We start from the raw sequence: 6,044 nt of genomic DNA, 5'->3' as shown, positions 1-6,044 counted from the left end.
TAAACGAATTTAAAATTTAAGAACGACACTACACATTACGTTGATGTTAAAGAACTACATTGAACGAATCAAAAGATCAGAGACCACATTTCACATTGAATTAAAATTAAGAGATTATTCATCCCAACACATGATGAACCAAATATATTCCATAAGAGCTGTTTCGATCTCAAATTATTGAAAGTTACAAGAAAATAATGAAAAATTGTTTCTAATTGGCTCACAAGTTTTCGATTTTACTTTCATAGTCCGTAGATTTTATATTTTAAAAATGCAAAAGGGTTTTCTAAAACTTTTTGCACACGCATGTGAGAAAAAGGTAGTTGCTCTTATCTGTTCCCGCCACCTCATTAATTTTTCAATTCAATATCCACGTTTGTTTCTTAAGCTATTTGAAAATTTTCTAGCTTCCTTAAATCTTGGTTGGTTTGCAGTTGTGACAATAAATCTTTCTAGATTAAGGAAAGAGACATCAGTGATGTGACAATAAATTTTCTAGTTTGAGAGAAAGAGAGAAATGTTGATGGGTAGAGAGAGAACGACATGGAGGTCTCGACAACTCACGTGATTCGAGCCCCATGATGGAACTTGAGAAGGGGTAGGCAGAGACTAGTGATTTATTAGACTTCCAAGAGGAGGGAATAGATTGTTATGACTTTTCCTCCGTGGGAAGAGAAGATACATTTATGATACGCGTTTTAGTTATAATCATTTGATTCTTGCATTCTTATCACATGCCATTTTCTGAATTGACTTCAATTCAATCTTTAAACGGCAAAGGATGCCGATTTTAAATCAAATTACGTGATAATTTGATGATCCCAAAAGAAACCAAATCGCAATCTCAACTCCATCAAATAAAAAAAGTATGTATATGATGATATTATTGGTACGTTATATGTAAAGTGGTATCTTCATGTTTAGATTTTTCTATTTGGTCAAGAATTGGCCATACCACATTGGAAGGTTTTTTTCAAAGGAAATCTTTTGTGAGCTGTCGGAATTTCTTTGGGAGAGCTTAAAAAAGTGTGCGCGGGGACCAAGCTCGAAGGGTAAAAGAACTTCGCTAGCACGGAGACGACAAAATCTTGTATGGATGATAACGAGCAAAAATCAATCGCATGCAAAAAAGTGTTAAAAGAACTTTTGTGATTTTCTTTATAAATCGATTAGGAACCTCATAAATTCCTTAAATACAATTGATTTTGGTCTGATAGAACACAATGGATGTAATATTAATTCTCCTTTTTTGTGGGGAGTTGATTTCCCTCTTTTATGAAGGCAGAGGTTGAGGATCAGAACATAATTAAATCCCGTATGACTTGTGAAATAGATAACCCAATATAATGTTTATTTTAATTTGTCTAATATTTAGCTTAATGTGCAATTTGGCCCCCTAAACTTTTAATTTATTCATTGTAGTCCCTAAACTTTCAGCACATATTCATTATAATCCCTAACATTAATTCAAGTTCAATTACAACATCGGCCATTTTCATATAATTCAGGAATTAAATTGAACATATACAAAAAACATAAAGACCACATTGAATGAATTAAAAGTTCAAGAATAATATTACACATTGAGTTATAGTTTATGGACCACATTGAACAAATTCAAATTTCATGGACCACATTGCACATTAAGTCAAAATTCATAGACCGTTTATGTCATTAATCCAAGTAAAAACTCCCATTTGTATCTATCAAATCTATCTATGTCAATATGATGTCTTGTATAAAGCGAAACACCTTCATCCTAGCGCATAATTAACTCTGGACACATTTAATAAGAGATGTTTCAATTCTCAAATTATTGAAATTTACACGGTAATAATAAAAAATATTTTGATTTTCAAAATACCGAATATTACAAATAATGACAAGTTTTCACTAAGTTATAAATTGATGCAAAATTCTCTCTCCTTTGGTAAATCTCTTAATTTACTTTCATGGTCTATAGATCATATATTTTAAAATGAAAAAGAGTTATGAGAATAAGGCAGTTACTCTAACAAGTGTTCACGCCACACTCATTATTTTTTCAATTTAATATCAACATCTATCTCTTAAGTTATTTGAAAATTTTCTAGCTTGATTAAATCTCAGTGATTTGATCACATTTGTGACGATAAATCTTTCTAGTTTGAGAGAAAGACAGAGATGTTAATGGGTAGAGAGAGATCAACATCGAGGTCTCATCAACTTAAAGTGATTTAGGCCCTATGATAGAAGTTGATCAGGGGTAGGCAGAGACTAGTGGTTTAGACTTCCAAGAGAATAAATTTATGATATGTGTTTCAATTCTAACTATTCGATTTTTGCATTTTTATCATGTCATTTTTTATGAAGTGACTTCAATTCAATCTCCGAACGACCAAGGATTTCAATTCTAAATCAAATTATGTGATAATTTGACAATTCCAAAAGAAATAGTAACTCTAATTAATGTTCACACCACACTCATTAATTTTTCAATTCAATTATCAACATATGTTCTTAAGTTATTTGAAAATTTTCTAGCTTGATTAAATGTCAGTGGTTTGATCACATTTGTGACAATAAATCTTTATAGTTTGAGAGAAAGATAGAGATGTTAATGGATAGAGAGAGATCAATATTGAGGTCTCCTCAACTTAACATGATCTAGGTCTTATGACGGTACTTGATAAGGGGTAGGCAGAAACTAGTGGTTTAGACTTCTAAGAAATAAATATACGATATGTGTTTTGATTCTAACTATTCGATTTTTGCAATTTTATCATGTGCCATTTTTCTAAAGTGATTTCAATTCAATCTTTGAATGACAAAGGATTTCAATTTTAAATCAAATTACGTGATAACTTGACAATTCCAAAAGAACTGGTAACTCTAATTAGTGTTCACGCCACACTCATTAAGTTTTCAATTCAATATCTACATATGTTTCTTAAATTATTTGAAAATTTTCTAGCTTGGTTAAATCTAAGCGATTTGATCACATTTGTGACAATAAATCTTTCTAGTTGAGAGAGAGACAAAGACGTTGTTGGGTAGAGAGATATCAATGTCAAGGTCTCCTCAACTTAACGTGATCTAGGCCCTATGATGGAACTTGATAAGGGGAGATAGAGACTAGTGGTTTAGACTTCTAAGAGAATAAATATACGATAGGTGTTTCAATATTAACTATTCGATTTTTGTGCTTTTATCATGTGCCATTTTTATAGAAGTGCCTTCAACTCAATCTTTGAATGACAAGGGATCTCAATTCTAAATCAAATTACGTGATAATTTGAAAATTCCAAAAGAAACAGAATTGCAACAATTGTGGGTATATATGTAAGTAGCATTCTCATGTTCTGATGTTTCTTTTTAGTCGAGAATTTGCCATACTACATTGGAAGGTTTTCTTCAAAGAAAATATTTTGTGAGTCGTGGGAATTTCTTTGTGAAACCTATAAGTTTGTGCGGGGGACCAGACATCAAGGGTAAAAGCACTTCGCTAACACGAAGGCGACAAAATCTTGTACAGTTGATAATGGGCAAAAATCGATTGCATACCAAACAGTGTCAAAATAGTTTTTGTGATTTTCTATATAAATCTTTTACGAGCCTCGTTAATTCCTAAAATACAATTGATTCTAGTCTAATAGAACAGATCGATGTAATATCTATTCTTCTATTTTTGTGGGGAGATGATTTTCCTTTATTTTATTAAAGCGGAAGTTGAAAATTCATAAAAGATGCTTCTAAACATAATGAAATCCCATATGACTAGCGAAATGGCAAACCCATATAATGTTTATTCTTGAAATACTCTCTCTCTCTCTCTCTCTCTCTGTGCAGAAGTAATTTAAGTAATCCTCCCATGAAATCATTCTATCAAATTATACAAATCACCGCGAACAAAAACCGTACCTTGTTGGAAGAACAGCGTTGCTTTAACCAAAGTCAAAGATCAGGAAGGCAGAATGTAGGGCTGGGACTCAGCAAAAGACCAAAAGAGAACAAGTCTGGAGTTTCGGATAGATTAAGATTGGCTTTAGCCTACGCCTTCAGACCAGGAGGAAGGTCGTTTTGCCGTTTACAGAATCCCCGACCGTCGATGTGGAAGCGGCGACAGCGTCCACAAGCCAAGAAAAGCCAACGCTTCCTGTAATAAACCTTCCAGAAGTTCTTCGAGAGCATGTTTCATCCATTCGATCTTCTAAACCCTTCACGCCATAACTAGTAGAATCAAATTCAGTCATTGAGTGCAAAAACAAGAGGAAGATGGCCCTTCGGTGCAGCAGCCGTGCCTCTAGAGGACGAACTTCCAAATCATGACATATTTTTTGGAGAAGAAAAGTTGAGGCCACTTGCTTGTGATGTTTTAGAGTTAGGTAGAAGGCGTGAAAATAGGATGGGGATCCTCTACCTCGCATGATGTTTCCCTCAGTGTCTCGAAACAAATCTCAATCTTTCATGACGACCTCGTTTTTGCAATGTCAGTGATTGGGAATTATTGAGACTTCGAAAGGAGCATCACAGAGGTAGAAGATCCGCTTCCTTAAAGGTGTATTAATCTTAGCTCTCCATGCATGTCGCTGGATGGTAATTATGCGTGCTCAATAATGTTGAGACTAGCAGTTGCAAAGCGAAGATGTTGTGTCGACCTATATATGTCCCTCGACCGCTTTTGATAGATCTCGTCTGGTAGTTAGTAGGGATTCAAGTTCAGGCGGAGGTATTGCTTTTCCATAGCCGATTAGGTAGATATATAATCTGGAGAATCCGTGAGACCAACCTCACAGGGAAGGGACGGAGGTAGAGAAGAAATTATTTATTGGGGCCAAGTACAATGTGGCTCTTATATTCTCTTATAAGGATTAGAGGGAAAATTACACAAATGATTCACAAATTTTGACTTAACGTACAATGTGATTCATGAACTTTTAATTTATTTGAATAATCCATGAATTTTATCTTGATGTATAATATGATCCATGAATTTTTAATTTCTTCAATGTGGTACTTGGACTTTTGGTACATATTCAATTGAGTCTCTGAATTATATGTGAATGCTCAATGTCGTCTTTAAACTCAAGATAGCTAGAGCTCAAGAAAAAGTTCTATCGGGTAAAGCCAATGATTAGAAACATTGGAAGCGCAACACCCTCGACCTGTTCTCAAACTTTAAATAGGTAGGACTATTGAGCCACGCGACAGAATCAAGAGTTTCAAGTGAGCCATTTTTGGTAAGCAAAACTGGCAATGCGCAATGAATCAAAAGTCAAGTTACGGTGCCTAACTACGTGCTAACCTAGAACCCACAAAAGGTGTTGATCGATTCTTTTTACAAAAATAAGAAAGAACCGAAAATTGTACTTTGATTGTGTAGTTTCCTTGTTGGTGCATGTTCTTCTTTTGTTTTTTCGTCACCAAACACGGTACCTGTTGTTCAAGAGATTATTCAGTTTGAGGGGATATTCAAAAACACAGTTGTTTCTAATAGACTATTATTCATTGCAATTTAGACTGAAATAGCTCCCTAAAATTTGGTTAGTCAATTTCTATCTAATTACAATTCTACCGATTGTTTTTTGTAAATCAGCATTCTATGCATAATCAATAGTTGGTGTTGCACTGAGATTCTTTCTCTCTCATTAAATCAAGTGGACCTAGTACCCAAAAGCCCCTGCGAACAATGTAAAAAGATATCTCAGTAACGAAAAGGGCTATATTGGTGAGATCCAACAGTGAATAGTTGCCAAAAAGAAAAATTGCTTGGAAGTTTGAGGACCTTTAGTACCATACCCTACACCTGAACTAGTGGCCTCCGCACCAAGCAAGATTGTCCTTGTCCCTTTCCTTTCTCCATTCCCCTCCTTCTTGATGAGGCTAGCAAGTGTTACCTAAAGATGGTGAATAGGTGATTAAATAAAATCTTGACTAAATAATGGAGAATAGAACGAGTTACGATTAAAATCTGAACAAGGGTCAAATTCTAAAATACAGTAGAACAAACTTTAAGAGCAATTTGTCAATATGCAATAGACTTTAATAATAAAAATAAGAGAATA

The sequence above is a fragment of the Eucalyptus grandis genome, chromosome 9 (genome assembly GCF_016545825.1).
Source record: "Eucalyptus grandis isolate ANBG69807.140 chromosome 9, ASM1654582v1, whole genome shotgun sequence".
Classification (NCBI taxonomy): Eukaryota; Viridiplantae; Streptophyta; class Magnoliopsida; order Myrtales; family Myrtaceae; genus Eucalyptus; species Eucalyptus grandis.
This window is presented reverse-complemented; position numbering follows the sequence as displayed.